Source organism: Triticum dicoccoides, chromosome 6B, assembly GCF_002162155.2.
Source record: "Triticum dicoccoides isolate Atlit2015 ecotype Zavitan chromosome 6B, WEW_v2.0, whole genome shotgun sequence".
Classification (NCBI taxonomy): Eukaryota; Viridiplantae; Streptophyta; class Magnoliopsida; order Poales; family Poaceae; genus Triticum; species Triticum dicoccoides.
In genome coordinates, this window is record NC_041391.1 from 204,666,009 (window position 1) to 204,690,591 (window position 24,583).

Genomic DNA, 24,583 nt, shown 5'->3' on the forward strand with positions numbered 1-24,583 from the left:
CTAGAAGCTAGCCTATGGTATGATTGTTGTTCGTCCTATGGACTAAAGCCATCCGGTTTATATAGACATCGGAGAGGGCTAGGGTTACACAGAGTCGGTTACAATGGTAGGAGATCTACATATCCGTATTGCCAAGCTTGCCTTCCACGCCAAGGAAAGTCCCATCCGGACACGGGACGAAGTCTTCAATCTTGTATCTTCATAGTCTTGGAGTCCGGCCGATGATGATAGTTCGGCTATCCAGACACCCCCTAGTCCAGGACTCCCTCAATATCCTACGCGGCTCCAATGGCGCTTCGAGCGGCTGCCGACGACGAGCAACAACTCACCATGCGTGCCGTGGTGGACACCCACAGAAGGTTCATGGACCTCTCGCTGGTGTACACCAACGACCCGGTCTGGGTGGAGCACTCCATCCACATCATGGAGTTGTTGCTTACCACGGAGAAGTACAAGGTGGTCAGGTTCGACCTTAAGTACACCTGCGCTCGTGTCGGGTCTCGTCCTAAGGTCGCCGTCGCCCAGATGTGTGTGCGCCACCACATCCTCGTCTACCACTACTGCCTGGCCACAAGGCCTTGCGAGCGTTTCGCCAGGTTTGTCAACAGCCCCCACTACATGTTCGCTATGGTGGACATCACCAACGATGTAAAGGCGCTCTAGAATTCGGGCATCGCCTGGTAGAATCTCGACATCCTGGGCCAATAGAAGATCTGGGGCAGCAAGGAGCATGAGAAGGACTCACTAGTTCACCTCGCCGAGGCCATCATAGACCCCTACTATAGAGACATGAAAGATTCATGCAACAAGGACAAGCGTGCCTGGCACTCGGCCTGGATGGAGAAACTCGACAAAGCTCACGTCGTGTACGCGGCCAAGGAGGCGTACTCAAGCTACGACATGTACAGGCGGATCATTGACATGAGGAAGTGCCTCCTTCCCCAAAACGGCCAGGGATCCCGCCGGAAGCAGAGCAATGGCAAGCGTCATCGCAACAATAAGTAGATGATTAGATCCTCATTTCTCCTACTTTAGTATGCATGTAATTGCTTACTTTGGTGTGTGGAAATGTTATGCGTGTAGTCACTTGTGTAATTGTATGCTTAATTTGGTTATGCAATGTTGTGTTTTTAAGTATATATATTGATGCTCGGTAGACAGAGCGTAGATGTTGTGCGGACAAAAGAAAATCACTTCGCACACGGAGTAAACAATGGAATCCATCGGTGACGTTTTCGTCAATCACTCACAATTGTATACCAGCAATCGTTTGCTCACAACACACACGGCTTGTTAGCAGCAATCGTTTGTGTTGTTATCGGTCTTTGCACACGTTTCCAATTACAAACCTGTTTGCCTCGTATCACACACATCTTGTTCATTTGAACCATTTGTGTTCTCATGTCTCAACGTAGACCGTTCATCTGAGTGAACCGCATACCGTATATCGCACACACCTTTGATCTGGCTGACCATTTTATGTGTGTTGTGTAATCACAAACGGTACACCGAGTGAACCTTATGATGTACATCGCACACACCTTCATCTAGCTGTCCGTTTCTTTTGTTCCTCCTCATTGCAAATAGCTAATTGAGTTGAGCCGTATGCCCTGCATTGCACACGCAACTAAAATTTGAACCGTGTTTGATGCATCCTCCATTACAAACGTTTTGCACCCTTTTTGATGGGTTTTTTACACCACCGTTTGCGATTATGGCATCGCACACAGTTTCATCGAAGGGTCTCTGATCGTAGTGTCGCGTTAGCAGCAACCTGCAGTAGTGGTTATTTCAAACTTGCCAACATTGCTACTAAGCAGCAAACTGCTATGGAAAGGATTCAAAAGTTGTTAGACAAAAGCAATGACCTGTTGACATTGAAATGGATCATAGTCCAGCTTTGACTGACGATCTCAAAATTCTTTAGTCAAAGTATGACAAACTTCAAAGTCGTCATGTGGCCCTCTCAGTAGATCATGAGAAGCTTTCCTATGAATTTATTCAAAGGAAGTAAGATCTCGGAAAACTGAGAGTGTCTCATGATGATCTTCAAAAGAAAAATGATTCATTACTCGCTCAACAGATCAGTACCGCTCGGGAAGAATTTGTTCCAGCTTGCTTGAAATGCCTTGAACCTGATAATGCAAATTCTTTAGGTGAATGTTCAAATGCTTTTGAAACTACAATATCTTCAATTATTTTTGTGGTCTCAATCCCCTCATTTGAGGAAACCACAAGTGTTACTAACGAAAATGTTGGGTTGAAGGAATTATATGTTACACGCATGTACAAAAGCCTCAAAGGGCATCAAACCCTATGTGATGTGCTCAAGAAGCATATCCTGATCAGAAACCCTAGGAAAGAGGGTATTGCATTTTAAAGGAAGCTCAATGCTGATGTATCCTACTGGGAACCTGAGAAGTACCCTAAAACCACTTGGGTTGCTGCAAAAGGACATCCTACAAGGCAATTTGAGCTGTTTATTAGATCAACAATAACGCATATGAGGGTCACTCAACATTTTCATTGTGGTCTTCTCCTTGGTATGACTCGATAAAAGGAAAAGAATTTCAGAGAAACACACTGAAATATTTTTGGAGTTTTTAGTTCTTTTTAGCAAAGCAATTTAAAGAGAAAAACAAAAATGAGAAAAACTATTTACACGCGAAAGCTCCCTGAGGGAGTCCTGGATTAGGGGGTGTCCGGATGGCCGGACTATGACCTTTGGCCGGACTCCCGGACTATGAAGATACAAGATTGAAGACTTCGTCCCGTGTGCGGATGGGACTTCCCTTGGCGTGGAAGGCAATCTTGGCGATACGGATATGTAGATCTCCTCCCATTGTAACCGACTCTGTGTAACTCTAACCCTCTCCGGTGTCTATATAAACCGGAGGGTTTTAGTCCGTAGGACGAACAACAATCATACCATAGGCTAGCTTCTAGGGTTTAGCCTCTCTGATCTCGTGGTAGATCTACTCTTGTACTACCCATATCATCAATATTAATCAAGCAGGAGTAGGGTTTTACCTCCATCGAGAGGGCCCGAACCTGGGTAAAAACATCGTGTCCCTTGTCTCCTATTACCATCCGCCTAGACGCACAGTTCGGGACCGCCTACCCGAGATCCGCCGGTTTTGACACTGACATTGGTGCTTTCATTGAGAGTTCCGCTGTGCCATTGCCGTCAGGAAGGATGTCGCATCCTGTCTTTAAAAACGGCACTGTTGCTAAAGGTGCTTTGGCTATCGGCCAAACTCTCCAGCTAGGCGGTTTTCTTATGACCGTCTGTTCGGCCGCCGCGCCGACGATGACTTCTCGGGTCATCGAAAGCAATCTCCACGTCGACTCGGAACTCGCTATGCAGTTGGATCCGATGGATCTCTCTTCCTTAAACGAGCTCTTGGATCACATCGCCACTCTGGGAGTCGCTACAGACTACGATCAGATTGGGCTTAAACCCGATCCGAGAGAAATCAACTCTCCCCAGGTCACCCACCACCTCGCAGGGGTGGAGGAACAATTCGGCGAATCTATACCCATGTTAAGGACCAAACATGTCCAAATTCCCGATCCCTCCAAGCCGGATACCCGCGGAGGGGAGGACGTCACTCAAGCCCTGAACCTAAAGTCAGGCAGCGGGCCAGATTCATTGGACAACATCCAAGAACCCAAGCTTCCGAATTCAGAAACTCCTTGGCCCCTAAGCCTCAGATCGGGTGAGGTTCCAGATTTAACTCCACCCGCCCACCCTAACATAAGGGATCTATCCCAAATCTGGCAAGAGCCCACGGAAACAGTACATCATTACTAGCCCAGATTCCTCCTGGTTATGAACATGATAGAGGACTGCCGCGAGGAGGACGCAATTTCATCCTTCTGCAATAATTGCACGGACATCGGGATCCTCAACGCCATAAGTCGCCATGATATTACACGCTTCGCTGACTTGGCATCCATGGTACGAAAATAATGTGCGATGGAAAGCGTCCGGAAAAGCAAAATAAAATTCTGGGACGATCCGGCCCTGAATACAACCCCAGTCCGAAATAAAAGGGCGCATTATCTCCATGCACATGGGTCAAACACCAAAAAACAAAAACCCTCTATAGGGTATGGAACCGTACTGGAGGGATGACTCAATGGACCCTGTAAAATTCATAGTACAGAGGGCGTCACACCAACTCATAGCCTTAGAGCATGTTGGATACTCCGGCAGGTGGCCAGAAGTGGCAAGGAGCTTCTAACTCCAAAATCCGCAGAGCACCAGTCCAGGAATACCAGTACAGTATCAACAGTCTTCAAGACTTTCGCATCAAACAATATGCGGAAACGAACACTCCGCAGCCTTACAGAAGTCTACTAGGTAGGAACAATAAACCCATGGAGTGACACGGCTATTACCTTTAATGCCAGTGACGAACCTAAATTCCGAACAGCCCGAGCACCAGCCACATTGGTCCTCAGTCCGATAGTGGACGGCTTTCGACTTACCAAGGTACTCATGGACGGTGTCAGCGGATTGAACCTCATTTATGAGGAAACCCTTCGAAAAATGGAAATAGACTAGAGCCGCATTGAGCGAAGCAACACAACCTTTAGAGGAATAATCCCCAGTCGGGAAGCGTGCTGTACAGGAAAAATCACACTGGATGTGGTGTTCGGCACACCGGATAATTACAGGTCCGAGGAGGTCACATTTCAAGTGGCCCCGTTCAGCAGCGGATACGACGCTCTGTTAGGGCGAGAGGCATTCACAATTTTTCAAGCTATACCCCATTACGGGTACATGAAGCTCAAAATGCCCGGACCCAATGGAATCATCACTCTTGCTAGTGACCCGGACATAGCACTCCACGCCGAAAACAAGACAGCCGCACTGGCCCTTGAGGCATTATCCGAAGCCCTAGCGGCCAAGGAACTGACTACGATGCGCTCCACGATGGACAGGGACGACGTGATACTCGATAAGAGATCCAAGTCCACCTCCCTTAAACCGGCAGACGAAATAGTCAAATTCCAAGTCCATCCAACAGACCCTACAAAAACGGCCTCCATCAGGGCACAATTAAACCCTGATGTAGACGCCGCACTACGAGAATTCCTACGCGAAAATTGGGACATCTTTGCCTGGCACCCTTCAGACATGCCAGGAATCCCACGCAGGCTGGCCGAGCACAGCCTAAACATCCTGAAAGGATTCAAGCTTGTTAACCAGGCTCTTCGGCGTTTCTCTGAACCTAAGAGACAAGCCATGGGAGAGGAGCTAGCCAAACTACTGGAAGCCGGATTCATCAGAGATATAAAACATCCGGACTGGCTAGCAAACCTGGTGATGGTACCAAAGAAGGACAAATCTTGACGCCTATGCATCGATTTCAAGGACCTCAACAAGGCTTGCCCAAAGGATCCCTTCCTCCTCCCCCGCATTGATCAAATCATCGACGCTACCGCAGGACACCATTCATTGTGTTTCCTCGACGCATACTCTGGCTACCACCAAATTAAGATGGCAGAGCCAGACCAAGCCGCAACGGCATTTATCACCCCATACGGCCCATTCTGCTTCAACACAATGCCCTTCGGGCTCAAAAACGCCGGCGCAACATATCAGCGCATGATTCAGACATGTCTGGCGAACCAGATCGGCAAAACAGTTGAAGCATACGTGGATGACGTGGTCGTCAAAACCAAACATGTCGAAACTCTAGTAGACGACTTGAGGCTCATGTTCGATAACCTCCGAACATATGACATCAAGCTTAACCCGGAAAAATGCATTTTCGGCGTACCAGCCAGAAAGCTCTTGGGCTTCATTGTATCCGGTAGAGGAATTGAAGCAAACCCAGCCAAGATCCAAGCTCTGTCACAATTGGATATTCCAAAAGACCTCAAACAAATACAAAAATTGACTGGATGTGTGGCGGATCTAAGCCGCTTCATCTCCCACTTGGGAGAAAAGGCATTACCCCTTTATCGCCTCCTCCGACGCACCGAACACTTCGAGTGGACGGATACTGCCACGGCCGGACTCGAAGAAATAAAGGCCATATTGGCAACAAACCCGGTCCTGGCCGCGCCTAACATCGGCGAACCAATGCTATTATACATTGCGGCAACTCATCAAGTTGTAAGCGCAGTGCTCATCGTCGAACGAGAAACGGATGGACACAAATTCCCCCTTCAAAAACCAGTCTACTACGTGTCCACTGTCCTCACTCCATGCAAGTCACGGTACCCGCATTACCAAAAGATAGCGTACACAGTGTTCATGGCGTCCCGGAAGCTACGACACTACTTTCAAGAGTGTTCCATAACAATAGCCTCCAAAGTACCTCTTAATGATATTATAAACAACCGCGACGTGACGGGCCAGATTGCCAAATGGGCCATTGAGCTCCTCCCGTTCGACATAATCTATAAGCCACGATGAGCTATCAAATCGCAAGTTTTGGCCCACTTTGTCGCTGGATGGACTGAAGCCGAACTCCCTAAAGTGTACGACACGTATTCCAACTGGATCATGCACTTCGACGGCTCCAAAATGCTAGCGGGTCTGGGGGCTGGCGTTGTTCTGACGTCCCCAACAGGAGATACAGTTCAATATGTACTCCAAATAATATATATAGACTCTAACAATGCAGCCAAATACGAGGCCCTTCTACATGGTCTCCGGATGGCAGTCTCCATGGGCATTCAACACCTAGAGGTGCGTGGGGATTCGAACCTCGCGATATCCCAAATAAATGGAGATTTTGATGCCAAGGACCCGAAAATTGCAGCTTATCACAATGCCATCCTAAAAATGTTAGCTCGGTTCGAGGGGCTCAAATTTCACCACATAGTCCGGGAAAACAATCAGGCAGCAGACGTCTTGGCATGCATCGACGCAAAGCGCGATGCAGTCCCCCCAACATTTTCTTGGAGAGGCTTTTCAAGCCATCCGTTCAATGGGAAGGGGAGTCCGGAAATAACAACCCGGACTCAGCCGCACCACCTGACACCGAACATTCTGACAAAACGGAGGCTCTGCCAACGAAGTAACATCCTCAGCCCACGTAATAATGGCAGTCATTGCCACGTGGATAGAACCATTCTTAGCCTACCTAACTAGGTCGGAACTCCCCGAGGACCAAAACGAGGCACGCTGCATAATGCGGCGATCTAAAGCCTACAAAGTCCATGAAGGAGAGCTTTATAAGAAAAGCACCACCGGAGTCCTTCAAAGGTGTATCTCCGAAGAGGAAGGGCAGAACCTTCTGGATGAAATTCATGCCAGACTCGGCGGGCACCACGCCGCAGCCCGGGCCCTTGTAAGCAAGGCCTTCCGTACTGGATTTTTTTGGCCAACGGCCGGGCAGATGCTCAGGACTTAGTCCAATGATGCGTCGGTTGCCAATTATTTGCTAACCAAAGCCATATTCCACCCACCGCCCTCCAAACTATACCCATCACCTGGCCCTTCACAATCTGGGGGCTTGACATGGTCGGACCCCTTAAAGGGGGAACCCGCAAGCAAAAATACTTATTGGTCATGGTTGACAAATTCACCAAATGGATAGAGGCCTAGCCTGTCAAGACGGCCGAATCTGGACCAGTGATAGACTTCATATCAGGGGTCGTACACCGTTACGGCGTCCCCCAAAGCATCATCACTGATAACGGCACGAACTTTACGGCCGACGAGGTAAAACTCTGGTGCAAAAACATGGGCATTAAGCTCGACTATGCTTCAGTCTATCACCCACAAACTAACGGTCAAGTCGAACGGGCAAATGGTCTAATCATAAGCGGCATCAAACCCAGACTAGTGCGGTCCCTCAAGGAATCTAACACGCACTGGATAGAGGAGCTCGACTCCATACTCTGGGGGCTGCGGACCACGCCGAATCGCACTACCGGATTCACACCATTTTTTATGGTATACGGCGCAGAGGCAGTCCTGCCCTGTGACATAATTCATGACTCACCTCGCGTGCGCATGTACGAAGAAAGAGAAGCCAACTCGATCGGCAGGACAGTTTGGACGCATTGGAGGAGCGCGACGTAGCGAAAGCCCGTTCCGCATTCTATCAACAGCAGGCTCCAAGATATCAAAGCAGAGAAGTACGGGCCAATACTTACAATGTTGGCGAATTAGTTCTATGCCTGCCGGACAAGAAAAAGGACAAACTCAAGCCCAAATGGGAAGGTCCCTTTATAATCTACCAAGTCCTGACTGGTGGAGCGTACCGTCTGCGAAATGCATCGGATAACCGACTCGAGCCGAACCCATGGAACACAGCACGCCTACGAAGATTCTACGCCTAGCACCGGACTCTGTGTTTGTCTCCTTCCTCTGTCTATTTTTTACACATTAATTGTCTTATATTTCTCTCCTTCTCCCTCTTTTTTTATTACAGCCTTCTAAGGGCTCGTTTGCGCCTCATTCGCACACAATTGACGCGCTATCCGCGCTCATTATACCTGGGGGCTTCTTTAACAGAAGCTTTTTCATACGGGCCTTATGCCCAACACATGTGTCACACTTATGCATGTCCCTTTTATTCACCATTATATGCATCGATATGACTTAAGTTTTGGCCAAGTTGGGTTGCCTAGCTCCTGTGCTTACCCCTACGTTCTCGATTGTTCGGCTAGGTGGTAAAGGGAGCACCTCTGCGATTGTTACTGCCGGGTCAGCCGGATGTGTACCTCAGACTGGGTGAAGCCGAAAGCTAGCGTTCTTAAGGGAATATTCGGTCGGTGAACTAAAAGATGATTTTTACCTCGTTTATTTATCCGCCCCTAGATGCTTTTCTGCTTTTTTCGCAGTTCAGACATGCACTTTAGGGCATGCCTCCCAGGGAAAGGAACCCCTAACGGAACTATTCTCCCTGGAAGATGTTTCTTACTAACCATGTAATATAACATAACTAGTTGGGCACTTGTCTGATAAGCACTAATGACCCCTACGCCTGGTCTCCACGCATGCCCCGGTTCTTACATAACCGAGAGGGTATTCAGACACACTCCGGACTATCGGGTCCCGAGGTTGAAGCGAAAAGGTCCGCTATGACAAACGATCTACAATCCGGCCAGAAGGCATTTTACATGTCATTTTAAATTACATAGTCAATTTGACTGGGTATATTCCTCTTCAATACCATTTAACAGGCTGTCTAGTTGGGAATATTTTGCGGCCAACTCTACCTGGCCGTACACTAAACTGACAGGGATCTCCTTCCCATCGGGCCCCACAGGTCCGACCTCGGCCATGTGGTTTGGGTCAGCCTTCGTGTACTGTGTCTTCACCATGGCCCAGGCTTCCCTGGCGCCTTGACGGCAGGCCAATATCTTCCATAATCGGAAACACCGACGCGCTCCCTTCAGCTTCTCTGCAAGCTCTCCAAGGCCTTCGGGCACGGAGACGGATGGCCACAAGGCCCGGGCGACGCCTTGCATCACCTGCCGAACTCGTTCGTGCAGTTGTGAGAGCTCGGGAAGAAGGTCACCCGTAGAACCGGGCATTTCCTCCACAGGTCGACCTGTCAGCATACCTACAAACATAACGCTGTCAATTTGACTCCCTCGCCAAACTCTTCTTTTCATAGTTCGTTCAAGCACTTACTAAAAATGCCGCGTCGAAGCCGCCGATTCTCCTTCACGGAGTCCGACAACTGAGCACGAACATCCTTTAGTTCCTCGCCCAGCTGGGTGTTGGCATCTTGAAGCTTGTTCTTCTCTTGCCTCACCCTTGTAAGCACGCTCTCGCCGGCCTTTAACTGGCGCAAGAGTTGCTGCTTGTCCGGATCCACTCCGGCGCCATCTGCACTGTTATTGTCAGAATTGCACACATGCCGCACTTCATAAACATACTTATCTTTCAAAGCATATATTACCAGAGGGGGTCTTTTTGGCCTTCCCTGTTGCGGCTAGTGCGGCCTCAAGTTGGGCTTTGCACTCTTCCAGCTCCTGGGACAGTCGGGTATTCTTTTCTGTAAGATCCTGCATAACAAATGATCCTTAAATCAGTCATTCTAACTATTTCAAGTCTCAGGGGCTACTGACATATATAACCATCAAATTTTCTCACCCGTATGTCTTTCACATACTGCTCTGTGGCTTTGGCTAGACCATTTTGAGCGGCACGGAGGTACGCGTCTCCCGCATTAAAAGCGTCCAACGCCTCTTGGGAAAAACAAGCGTCATGAAGAATAGTCCGGCGACGCTTGTGGTTCATGGCACTCTCCACCTCGGAATTGGTGGCAAATAGCCTGTCCGCATCCTCTGTCGGAGGAGCGTCCGGTGTGCGCCTTGTGTTCGCCTCCGCTTCCGGACCCGGCCTTGCAGCCCGGCCGGTGGACATAGTCCGGCGGGCGATCTTCTTCCTGAAGAGAGCATAAGCGTTAGTATGCCTTGAGGGTATAAACCCTGGGCATTAAAATTGCATGCCATACCGTTGCGTCGGTGTCTCAATCCGGTCCGCACTTCTTTTTAACCCGCTGGGCCTCGATGGCCCTTGTTGGCTAGCCGCCGTGGGCTCTGCCCTCCGCCTCAAGGACTTCCCCTGCAAAAAACACCGTTGGTATACGAAGATAAGCATGGATGGATCCTCTTGAAAATACTGGGACTTCGGTCTCAGTTACCTTTGAGGCTGGAAGTAGTCCGGGATAATCGGTTGTAATGGCCACTAAGGTGTTATCCTTACTCAATTGATGAAACACCCCATCAATCAGCTCCACACATAAGTCCGGGTCCTCTTGGGAGTCTGGGTCAAGGGACCGTTCCGGGTCCTCGGGTTGTGGAGGAGGGTTGTTTATCTCCTTTACAGTCTGGCGTAGCTCCTGCATTGAAATTGCTAGACTAAGTACTTAACTATGGGAATATGAAAACGGATGGGCAAGTGAAAGTGTTCACTTACCCAGCTTGGAGGATTGTACATAGAAAATCCGCCCCGTGGGTTGACGCGGAGGAATTCCTCCTCTTCTCCCTTGTACAAAGCGGACAAGATCTTCATTAGAGTGGCAGCCGAATCCGACCCCTTACGGCCGCACCGGGTGGCGTCGTCCTCCCCGTTGAAATCCCACATGGGGTGGCCTCTGTATTGAAGCAGCTGCACCTCCCGCGTAATGTATGTGGCCATGACCTCGATCATGGTCAGTCCGGAATGAGCTAACAACCTTATCCGTCTCATCAGGTAAAGGACGTCCCTATCATTTTCCTTCTGAGGGCTCCATGGGCGCCAGCTCAGGTGCTTCTTCAAGGGAGCATTATCGAACTCAGGGAGGCCGATCCGTACAAGGTCCGGCAGAGGGACGTCTTCTATATAAAACCATTCTGAAGGCCAATCTTCGGACGCCTTCTTTGGGGTTCCGGAGAGATATCCGGTCCCGGCGATGCGCCATAGTTCGGCTCCGCCCACTTGATATATCGACCCCTCCTGAGAATGGGGCACGAGGCAGAACAACTTTTTCCACAGCGCGAAATGGGCCTCGATGCCCAAAAATAGCTCGCAAAGGGCTACGAAGCCCGCAATATGCAATATGGACGCAGGCGTAAGGTTGTGTAACTGGAGGCCATGGAACTCCAGGAGCCCCCAGAGAAACAGATGAATTGGAAATCCGAGCCCTCTTATTAAATAAGGGACAGGGCATACCCGCTCTCGTTTCGAGGGGTTGGGGACGCTCTCCGCTTGCTCTCCACCATTATAGGTGGCAATCCCGGCTCGAACTGGGACCATGTAAGCTGGGGTGAGAAGCCCCTTGGCTTGGAGCGCTACTAGCTCACTGTGCGGGACGGAACACCTCTCCCAATCCCCAGGCTGAGGGCTGGAGGGGCAAGAGGAGGAGCTTCGACGACCGGCCATGATGGAATGGATCTCTGTCGAATGCGCTCCGATGAATGCTCGTGGAGGGAAGATGGTGTGATTCGGATCTAAATCCCCGCCTCTTCTATAGGCGGCCCATTTGTGCAGCTAGGGGGGTAAATGAAAAAACACCCTGTCTTTTCGCATTCTTTTGACACGTGGAAGATGGCCATTATTGGGCGCAGAAGCCAAGGAGCGCAACATTCATCAGAAGCCGGACACTATTCGACAGGTATATGAGATTTGAAGAAGAACCCACCTTGCAATGCCGAAGACAAATCTGCGCGCCGGACTCATCGTCATTGAAGCCTGGTTCGGGGGCTACTGAGGGAGTCCTGGATTAGGGGGTGTCCGGATGGCCGGACTATGACCTTTGGTCGGACTCCCGGACTATGAAGATACAAGATTGAAGACTTCGTCCCGTGTCCGGATGGGACTTTCCTTGGCGTGGAAGGCAAACTTGGTGATACGGATATGTAGATCTCCTCCCATTGTAACCGACTCTATGTAACCCTAACCCTCTCCGGTGTCTATATAAACCAGAGGGTTTTAGTCCGTAGGACGAACAACAATCATACCATAGGCTAGCTTCTAGGGTTTAGCCTCTCTGATCTCATGGTAGATCTACTCTTGTACTACCCATATCATCAATATTAATCAAGCAGGAGTAGGGTTTTACCTCCATCGAGAGGGCCCGAACCTGGGTAAAAACATCATGTCCCTTGTCTCCTGTTACCATCCGTCTAGACGCACAGTTCGAGACCCCCTACCCGAGATCCGCCGGTTTCGACACCGACACTCCCAACAAGCAAAAGAAGATCAGGGAAATCTTTTTGGGGTTTTCTTTTAAATACTACAACTAATTAAACTAGAAAGAAAAACCAAAAAATAAAGAAGAAATATTTTTTCATGTTTTCTCAAAGTTTTTCAAACACACAAGAAGAAAACAAGAAAATAATCTAGCCTGGATAATACAATGAAAAAGTGTGAACACCGACAACTGGAGAAGAAATATTTTTTATATTTCTCAAAGTTTTTCAAACACACAAGAAGAAAACAAGAAAATAAATCTAGCGTTGATAATACAATGAAAAAGTGTGAACACCGACAACTGGAATGAAATGTGTGAACATGAATGTAATGTTGGTGGAAATACGTACTCTCCCAAGCTTAGTCTTTTGGCCTAGCTTGGTAATCACCACTCGTAGTAACCCTCAGGCCCCACGTTGAAGTGCTATGGAGCGGGCACTTGGGGGTCCCACTGCTGAGGCTCTTCCTCGGCCGCTGCCTGGTTGTTCGGGTAGGCGACGATGTCGTTCGGCATGATCCAATATCATCTCCTTGCAATAGAGTCAAACAAAGCAGGTGCAGGCAACGGGATAATATCATGGGTATTCTCACAAAAAACCAGCTTGTAAGGAATATGAATAGCAGTGTTCTTGCCATCAATAAATTGATGGGCTGCCATAGCCTGGCGATCTAAATAAACCTTGGTTAAACGGTAATCATGTTGGCGAATTTGAACATTAAAATAACTCGTTGAACGATTAGCGTAACCACCATGAATCTTGCCCCTGGTCCTGTTAAGGTGCAAACGATGTGCAATGATAGCCCCAAGGCTGTAGTTGTTATCGCCATAACGTGCAGAACGTAAGACAGCAAAATCAAGGGCACTAAGTGCACCAACCTTCTCTCTAGCAAGTAAACACTTTGCAATGAATAAAGCAAAATAATGCATAGAAGGAAACTGCAAGCTAGTGGCGGTGACACTCAATACCCCTCTCTCATCTCCCACTAACAAAGTGCGATAAAGGTCATCGAACTTCATAGGCCTAGGCTCTCTTATTTCCCTGTCAGAAGGGATCAAATAAATATCGCAGAATTCAGTGAGTGGTATCTGACAGGTTTCACCGTATAAATTAAATTGCACCTCACGAGGGTTTTCCTACTCATAAAATGAAAGCTTTGCACAAAGGAATTTGTAAGGAGATGGTGTTGTTTGCATTCAACTGTGATGAAGTCGGTGAGACCAGCATTAGCAGCAAATTGTGCGAACTCTTGACGGATCCCAGCTTCATCCATGAAGGGGTTGTGTGGCCATTCGCATGGTCGCACCTCCGCCATTCTCCGAGTGCGGGCATCATTGTCCGATGACTCCCCAATGAATCCCTTAGAGTTTTTCTTGGAAGCAAACTTCCTAAAGAAACTCATCTTATTCCTATAAATAAAATTCTGAAATTTTTAGTCCACAAATTTTTTGTCAACAAAACTTCACAAGATTGATAGCAACTACTCATAGAGATGTATAGAGATCATATTGAGCATTCAAACTACTTAGACCTCTGAGAATTTGACATGCAAGCTCAGCTACAGCAGCATCAAGAGTAGTTAATTATTCAAAATATAAATCACTAAAGCAAAAACTAACTAGACCAAAGGAGGAGTCACATACCAAGTAGCGATTCCCGAAAACAGTTTCAGAAACGGTGCTTCGAGCAAAGAGATCGAAATCCACGAGTTTGAGAGCAAGAACACGAGAGAGAGAGAGAGAGAGAGAGAGAGAGCAATGGTGATTTTTTTCTGGAGGTAGGTGATGATACGGGCTAAAAGGATAAGTGAGGGGGCCCACGTGGGGACCACAACCCACCAGGACGCGCCTGTGGTTGCTGGCGCGCCCAGGTGGGTTGTCCCCACCTAGTGCACCCCCCTCTGATGTTATTTGCACCGGAAATTCTTAAATATTCAGAAAACATCGTATTAAATTTTCAGGGCATTTTGAGAACTTTTATTTTTGGGTCATTTTTATTGCACGGGAAGTTCAGAAAAGAGACAAGGCATGGCATTCTCTTTTATTTAACTAAGAAAAACATAAAACAAAAGTTGAAAACAAAAATGTGTGCTTACTAAATTCATCAACTTCATACCTCTCAAAAATGATCCATTAATAACGTTGATCAAATCTTATTAACAACCACTTTCGATTAGCATGAAACCGAAGAACTTTCGTAAAACACTAAGTTACCTCAACGGGGATATGCATATCCCCCACAATAAGTATTTCATATTTCTTTTTGGCAGTAGGTACAGGTATATGAAAATTTCCAATAGTGAGTGTCAGAGATTTTTTAATAACACTGATACCATTCACTTGGAATTGCTTCTTTGGAAAGTGCACCGTATGCTCATTACCATTGATACGAAAAGTGACGTGATGTCTACTACGCAACTTTATTCTTGTAGACACGTGTTGGGCCTCCAAGCATAGAGTTTTGTAGGACAGTAGCAATTTTTCCTCAAGTGGATGACCTAAGGTTTATCAATCCATGAGAAGTGTAGGATGAAGGTGGTCTCTCTCAAACGACCCTGCAACCAAATACAAGAAATCTCTTGTGTCCCCAACACACCCAATACAATGGCAAATTGTATAGGTGCACTAGTTCGGCGAAGAGATGGAGATAAAAGTGTAATATGGATGGTAGAAATATATTTTTATAATCTGAATAAATAAAAACAAGGTAGCAAATAATAAACGGGCACAAAAACGGTATTGCAATGCTTGAAAATGAGGCCTAGCGTCTGTACTTTCGCTAGTGCAATCTCTCTACAATGCTTAATATAATTGGATCATATAACCATCTCTCAAAGTGCAACGAAGAATCACTCCAAAGTTCCTATCTAGCAGAGAACATAAGACATAATTGTTTGTAGGGTACGAAACCACCTCAAAGCTATTCTTTCCTATCAATCTATCCTAGTGTTCGTACTGAAATAACACGAAGCTATTCTTTCCAATCGATCTAACCAAGAGTTCATACTAAAATAACACCAAAGCAAATTCAGATTTATAATATTCAATCCAACACAAAGAACTTCAAAGAGTGCCCCAAGATTTCTACCGGAGAAACTAAAGACAAGAACGTGCATCAACCCCTATGCATATATTACCCCAATGTCACCTCGGGAATCCCTGACTTGAGTGCCAAAACATATATCAAGTGAATCAATATGATACCCCATTGCGACCACGAGTATTCAATTGCAAGACATATATCAAGTGTTCTTAAATCCATAAAAGTATTCAATCCGGTAACAACGAAATATCAAAGGGAAAAACTCAATTCATCACAAGAAGATAGAGAGGGGAAAACACCATATGATCCGACTATATTAACAAAGCCCGCGATACATCAAGATCGTGACATATCAAGAACACGGGAGAGAGAGATTAAACACATAGCTACTGGTACAAACCCTTAGCCCTGAGGGTGGACTACTCCCTCCTCATCATGGTGGCCGCCGGGATGATGAAGATGGACACCGATGATGATCTCCCCCTATGGTAGGGTGCCGGAACGGGGTCTAGATTGGATCTCGTGGATACAGAGGCGTTGCCGCGGTGGAACTTCTTACCCACGGTAACCCCGATGGGTTTCGGAATATTTGGGAATTTATAGTGCAAAGATGGGGTGCGGGAGGCCACCTAGGTTGGCACAATCCACCTGGGCACGCCCTGGTGGATTGTGCCCCCCTCGGGGCACCCCCCCTAGCTGCAGCTCAGGCCCATTGGGTTCCTTCTGGTCCAGAAAAAATCTCCAAAAAGTTTTGTGGTGTTTGGACTCTGTTTGATATTGATTTCCTGCAATGTAAAAAACAAGCAAAAAATAGCAACTGGCACTAGGCATTGGGTCAATAGTTTAGTCCCAAAAAATGATATAAAGTTGCTATAAAATGGTTGTAAAACATCAAGAATGATAAATAACAGCATGAATACTTCATAAATTATAGATACGTTGGAGATGTATCAGCATCCCCAAGCTTAATTCCTACTCGTCCTCGAGTAGGTAAATGATAAAAGAAATAATTTATGAAGTTTGAATGCTAGCAAAGTGCATAAATTTGATCAATGATAATTTCAATCACTTTTCCTAGCATCATAACAACAATTCTTTCTAAACTAGCAACCAATTCACATGTTACGGTTCAAATAGTGAACTCTCTTGAAACTCAACAACCTACGTTCTTAGTCACCAAGCAATTGCAATTCAACTATTCAATAGAGTTTAAGTAAGAGCTCCACATATTCAACCATCATATAGTATTCTATGATTGCTAACACTCGCCGCATAAACATGAGCAAAACGTTTCAACCGGACACATAGAAAGATAGGGGCTTATTGTTTTGCCTCCCAACATATTCACCTCAAGGGTGATGTCAACAATAATAACTCATGCTACCCATATTCAACTGGACATATGTGCCTAGATCTTTCCTCACCACATGATGCTTGCCAAAAGAGAAAAATAAAAAGGAATAGAGAGAAAAACTTTGACTCTTTGCATAAAAGTAAATATTGAAAAGTAAAATATAGGCCCTTCGCAGAGGGAAGCAGAGGTTGCCATGCGCTTATTTGTTTGTATGCTCTATCCCTTAGTGCAAAAGAACGTCACGTTGTATTGCCCCTTAAGATGGCAACCTTTATTATGCAGTCTGTCGCTTTTATTCTTTGCCATCCAAGTTCATACAACGCTCAATTTTCTCTTACACTAAATGATCTCACACTTTTAGAAGCAATTTTATTGCCTTTTTGCACCGATGACAACTTACTTCAGGGATCTTGCTCAATCCCTAGGTAGGTATGGTGGACACTTGAAAAAGATTTGGGTTTAAGGGTTTTTCGATGCACAAGTAGTATCTCTACTTAGTGCGGAATTTTCAGCTAGCAAAGATAGGGGGCAAGCACCACATGTTGAAGGATCTATGACAATATGACTTCTACGTAATTATGAACAACCATAAACCATTACGTCGTCTTCCTTGTCCAACATCAACAATTTTGGCATATGATATTCTGATGGGGGCTCACAATCACAAAGGATTTCTAGGATAGTGCATTTGCATGTGAAAGTTCTCTTCCTTATACTAATTATTCGTGAATTGCTTGTATGACCAATATTGTGATTGTCAAGCCTCAAAAGGTTTCACTATCTAAACCCAAATGTGAAGCTACCACTAGGCATGATATGATTTCAACTTCATGATATTCAATTCATTCAACAAGTTACTCAAAGGATATAAGTGAAGCACAAGAGTAAATGACAAACTACTCCAAAAAGATATAAGTGAAGATCATGCGAGTAGTTAAGTAAATAGATAGCTATGTGAGGACTCTATCTTATTTAAAAGTTTCAGATCTAAGTATTTTATTAAAACAGCAAGCAAAACAAAATAAAATGACCTTTCAAGGATAGAATTCATCACGTGAAGAAGCAAAAACATAGGCTCAACCGATACTAACCGATAATTGTTGAAGAAGAAAGGTGGGATGCCTACCGGGGCATCCCCAAGCTTAGATTGTCAGCGGGAACGACACCTATGGGATCACTAGATCCCTACTACGGTCGGGGGGCGCGAGGTTGTGAAAAGAGCGGGTCTAGGAGCCAGCACAAAGATCGTTTAGCCAGGTTCGGGCCGCGAGGATGCGTAATACCCTAGTCCTACTTTGGTGTATATATGAGTGTTCTTGAGCTAGCTACGGTGTGTGACTTGCTCAAAAGAGATGAATCCTTCTCCCATATGCCTCGGGCCTCCTTTTATAGGAAAAGGGGATGCCACAGTGGCACACGGGAGGTGGAAAGTGCATACGGTGGCTGTATCCTATGGCACCATCGGACAAACGCATTCAATGCGCTGTCGACGTGCTCTTCCTGCTGTCACCACTTCGCCTTGCTTCAACACGCGTCCAGGCCAGCACGGCGTGCGGTGCCATGTAGGCTAGCAGGCTGCTGAGCTGGTGCAGTGGCAGCTGATACGTCCATTTTGCATCATGCTTTTATATCGATATTTATTGCATCATGGGCTGTTATTACATATTTTATCTCAGTACTTATGGCTATTCTCTCTTATTTTACAAGGTCTACCATGGAGAGGGGGAATGCCGGCAGCCGGAATTCTGGCTGGAAAAGGAGCAAATATTGGAAACCTATTCCGCACAGCTCCAAAAATCCTAAAAGTCCATGAAAGCTATTTTTGGAATTAATAAGAATTAATAAGCGAAGAAAGCACCAGAGGGGGCCCACACCCTGGCCAGGAGGGTGGGGGGCGCGCCCACCCCTACTAGGCGCGCCCCCTATCTCCTGGGCCCCCTGGTGGCCCTCCGGTGCCCATCTTCTGCTATATGAAGGCTTTTACCCTAGAAAAAATCAGAGGCAAGCTTACGGGACGAAACTCGCCGCCACGAAGCGGAACCTTGGCGGAACCAATCTAGGGCTCCGGCAGAGCTGTTCTGCTGGGGAAACCTCCCTTCGGGAGGGGCAAATCATCACCATCGTCATCACCAATGATCCTATCATCGAGAGGGGGTCAATCTCCATCAACATCTTCATCAACACCATCTCCTCTCAAACCCTAGTTCATCTCTTGTATCCAAAACCACAAATTGGTACCTATAGGTTGCTAGTAGTGTTGATTACTCCTTGTAGTTGATGCTAATTGGTTTATTTGGTGGAAGATCATATATTCAGATCCTTAATGCATATTATTACTCCTCTGATTATGAACATGAATATGCTTTGTGAGTAGTTACGTTTGTTCCTGATGACATGGGTGAAGTCTTGCAATTAGTAGTCATGTGAATTTGGTATTCGTTCAATATTTTGATGAGACGTATGTTGTCTTTACTCTAGTGGTGTTATGTGAACATCGACTACATGACACTTCCCCATTATTTGGGCCTAGAGGAAGGCATTGGGAAGTAATAAGTAGATGATGGGTTGCTAGAGTGACAGAAGCTTAAACCCTAGTTTATGCGTTGCTTCGTAAGGGGCTGATTTGGATTCATATGTCTAATGTTGTGGTTAGGTTTACCTTAATACTTATTTTGTAGTTGCAGATGCTTGCAATAGGGGTTAATCATAAGTGGGTTGCTTGTCCAAGTAAGGGCAGTACCCAAGCACCGGTCCACCCACATATCAAATTATCAAAGTACCGAACGCAAATCATATGAGCGTGATGAAAACTAGCTTCACGATAATTCCCATGTGTCCTCGGGAGCTCCTTTCTCATTATAAGAAATTGTCCAGGATTGTCCTGTGCTACAAAAAGGATTGGGCCACCTTGCTGCACTTTATTTACTTTCATTGCTTGTTACTCGTTACAATTTATCTTATCACAAAACTATCTGTTACCTACAATTTCAGTGCTTGCAAAGAAAACCTTACTGAAAACTGCTTGCATTTCCTTCTGCTCCTCGTTGGGTTCGACACTCTTACTTATCGAAAGGACTATGATAGATCCCCTATACTTGTGGGTCATCAAGACTCTTTTCTGGCGCCGTTGCCAGGGAGTGAAGCGCCTTTGGTGAGTGGAACTTGGTAAGGAAAGATTTTTATATTATGCTGAAATTTTCTATCACTTGTTACTATGGAAACTAATCCTTTGAGGGGCTTGTTCGGGGTATCTTCACCCCGACCAAAAGAGCAAAGAGTTTCTCGTCAACCTACTAAACCTACTGAAAATATTTACTTTGAGATTCCTTCGGGTATGATAGAGAAACTACTAGCTAATCCCTTTGCAGGAGATGGAACATTGCATCCCGATTTACACCTTATCTTTGTGGATGAAGTTTGTGGATTATTTAAGCTTGCAGGTATTCCCGATGATGTTGTCAAAAGGAAGGTCTTCCCTTTATCTTTGAAGGGATATGCATTGACATGGTATAGGCTATGTGATGATACGGGATCTTGGAATTATAAACGATTGAAGTTGGAATTTCACCAGAAGTTCTATCCTATGCATCTTGTTCATCGTGATCGTAATTACATATATAATTTCTGGCCTCGTGAAGGAGAAAGCATCGCTCAAGCTTGGGGGAGGCTTAAGTCAATGTTATATTCATGCCCCAATCATGAGCTCTCCAGAGAAATGATTATTCAAAAAATTTATGCTCGGCTTTCTCCCAATGATCGCAACATGCTCGATACTTCCTGTGCCGGTTCTTATATGCTGAAGACTATTGAATTCAAATGGGATTTATTGGAAAGAATTAAACGCAACTACGAAGATTGGGGCTCCTACAATGGTAAGGAGTTAGGTATAACACCTAAGTTTGATTGTGTTAAATCTTTTATGGATACTGATGTTTTTCGTGGATTTAGCGCTAAGTATGGACTTGACTGTGAGATAGTAGCTGCTTTTTGTGAATCTTTTGCTACTCACTTTGATCTCCCTAAGGAGAAGTGGTTTAAATATAATCCTCCCATTGAAGTAAAAGTAGTTACACCTATTACAGTTGAAGAAAAGACTATCACTTATAATGATCCTATTGTTCCTACTACTTATGTTGAGAAACCACCTTTCCCTGTTAGGAGAAAGGATCATGCTAAAACTTCAACTATTGTTCGTAAGAGTAATACTAGAACTTATACACCTCCTGAGCAAATTAAAGTTGAACCTAGTATTGCTATGGTTAAAGATCTCTTGGATGATAATATAGATGGGCATGTTATTTACTTCTGTGAACAGGCTGCTAATATTGCTAGACCTGATGCTAAGATACATAAACCTGTTGTAGGCATGCCTGTTATTTCTGTTAAAATAGGATATCACTGTTATCATGGCTTATGTGAAATGGATGATAGTGCTAGTGCAATACCTATTTCCTTATATCAAGAAATTATGCATGATATTGCACCCGCTGAAATAGAAGGTATTGATGTTACTATTAAGCTTGCCAATAGGGATACTATTTCACCAGTTGTGATTGTTAGAGATGTTGAAGTCATGTGTGGGAAAGTCAAATATCCTGCTGATTTCCTTGTTCTTGGTTCCCCACAAGATGAATTTTGTACCATTATATTTGGTAGACCCTTCTTGAATACTGTTAATGCTAGGATTGATTGTGAAAAGGATATTGTTACAATTGGCTTGGGTGATATGTCTCATGAGTTTAATTTTGCTAAGTTTCGTAGACAACCCCATGATAAAGAATTACCTAGTAAAGATGAAATAATTGATCTTGCTTCTATTGCCATACCTCCTATTGATTCGTTAGAACAATATTTGCCAGACCATGAAAATGATATGTTTATGAATGAAAGAAGGGAAATAGATGAAGTGTGCCTTCAACAGGGTCCTATTCTGAAACACAACTTACCTGTTGAAATCCTAGGGGATCCCCCTCCACCCAAGGGTGATCCCGTGTTTGAACTCAAACCATTACCTGATAATCTTAAGTATGCTTATCTTGATGAAAAGAAAATATATCCTGTTATTATTAGTGCTAACCTTTCAAAGCAAAAAGAAGAAAGTTTATTGAAAACTCTGAAGAAGCACCGTGCTGCTATTGGATATACTCTGGATGATCTTAAGGGCATTAGTCTCACTCTATGCCAACACAAAATAAATGTGGAGAAAGATGCCAAACCAGTTAGATATCCTCAATGACAATTAAATCCTACGATGAAAGAAGTGGTAAGAAAGGAGATACTAAAGCTCCTTGAGGCAGGTATAATTTACCCCGCTGCTTATAGTGATTGGGTAAGTCCTGTCCACTACATTCCTAAAAAGGGAGGTATTACTGTTGTCCCTAATGATAAAGATGAATTGACCCGCAAAGAATCGTTACAGGTTATAGGATGGTAATTGATTTCCATAAATTAAATAAAGCTACTAAGAAAGATCATTACCATTTACCTTTTATTGATCAAATGCTAGAAAGACTATCCAAACACACACATTTTTGCTTTCTAGATGGTTATTCTGGTTTCTCTCAAATACCTGTGTCAGCGAATGATCAATCAAAAACTACTTTTACTTGCCCTTTTGGTACTTTTGCTTATAGATGTATGCCTTTTGGTTTATGTAATGCACCTGCTACCTTTCAAAGATGCATGATGGCTATAGTCTCTGACTTTTGTAAAAAGATTTGTGAGGTATTCATGGATGATTTCTCCGTTTATGGGTCCTATTTTGATGATTCCTTGAGCAACCTTGACCGAGTTTTGCAGAGATGTGAAGACACTAGTCTCGTGTTGAATTGGGAAAAGTGCCACTTTATGGTTAATGAGGGCATTATCTTGGGGTATAAGATTTCCGAGAGAGGTATTGAAGTTGATAAAGCTAAAGTTGATGCTATTGAAAAGATGCCATGTCCCAAGGACATAAAAGGTATAAGAAGTTTCCTTGGTCATGCCGGTTTTTATAGGAGGTTCGTTAAGGACTTTTCTAAAATCTCTAGGCCTCTCACTAATTTATTGCAAAAAGATATTCCTTTTGTCTTTGATGATGATTGTGTAGAAGCATTTGAAATACTTAAGAAAGCTTTGATCACTGCACCTGTTGTTCAGCCACATGATTGGAATTTACCTTCTGAAATTATGTGTGATGCTAGTGATTATGCTGTAGGTGCTGTTCTAGGACAAAGAGTTGATAAGAAATTGAATGTTATCCAGTATGCTAGTAAAACTCTTGATACTGCCCAGAGAAATTATGCCACTACTGAAAAAGAGTTCTTAGCAGTTGTGTTTGCTTGTGATAAGTTCAGACCTTATATTGTTGATTCTAAAGTTACTATTCACACTGATCATGCTGCTATTAAATATCTTATGGAAAAGAAATATGCTAAGCCTAGACTTATTAGGTGGGTTCTCTTGCTCCAAGAATTTGATTTGCATATTATTGATAGAAAGGGAGCTGAGAACCCCGTTGCACACAACTTGTCTAGGTTAGAGAATGTTCTTGATGACCCACTACCTATTGATGATAGCTTTCCTAATGAACAATTAGCGGTCATTAATGCTTCTCGTACTGCTCCTTGGTATGCTGATTATGCTAATTACATTGTTGCTAAATTTATACCACCTAGTTTCACATACCAGTAAAAGAAAAAGTTCTTTTATGATTTAAGACATTACTTCTGGGATGACCCATACCTGTATAAAGGAGTAGATGGTGTTATTAGACGTTGTGTACCTGAGCATGAACAGGAACATATCCTATGCAAGTGTCATTCTGAATCATATGGAGGACACCACGCTGGAGATAGAACTGCACATAAGGTATTGCAATCCGGGTTTTATTGGCCTACTCTCTACAAAGATGCTCGTAAGTTTGTCTTGTCTTGTGATCAATGTCAAAGAATTGGTAATATTAGTAGACATCAAGAAATGCCTATGAATTATTCTCTTGTTATTGAACCATTTGATGTTTGGGGCTTTGATTATATGGGACCTTTTCCTGCCTCTAATGGTTATACAGATATTTTAGTTGCTGTTGATTATGTTACTAAGTGGGTAGAAGCTATCCCAACTAGTAGTGTTGATCATAACACTTCTATTAAAATGCTTTAAAAAGTTATTTTTCCGAGGTTTGGAGTCCCTAGATATCTTATGACTAGTGATGGTTCACATTTTATTCATGGTGCTTTCCGTAAGATGCTTGCTAAGTATGATGTTAATCATAGAATCGCATCTCCTTATCACCCGCAGTCTACTGGTCAAGAAGAATTGAGCAATAGAGAGCTCAAATTAATTTTGCAAAAGACAATGAATAGATCTAGAAAGAACTGGTCCAAAAAACTTGATGATGCATTATGGGCCTAAAGAACTGCATACACTACAAAAAAAGACACATTCGTGACATTTTGGGCTGAACAAAACTTTTTTCTGTCATACATGTGACACTTCTATGATGATAATTGTGACAAAACCCGGTATCATCATAGATGTGGTGGGCTCCTA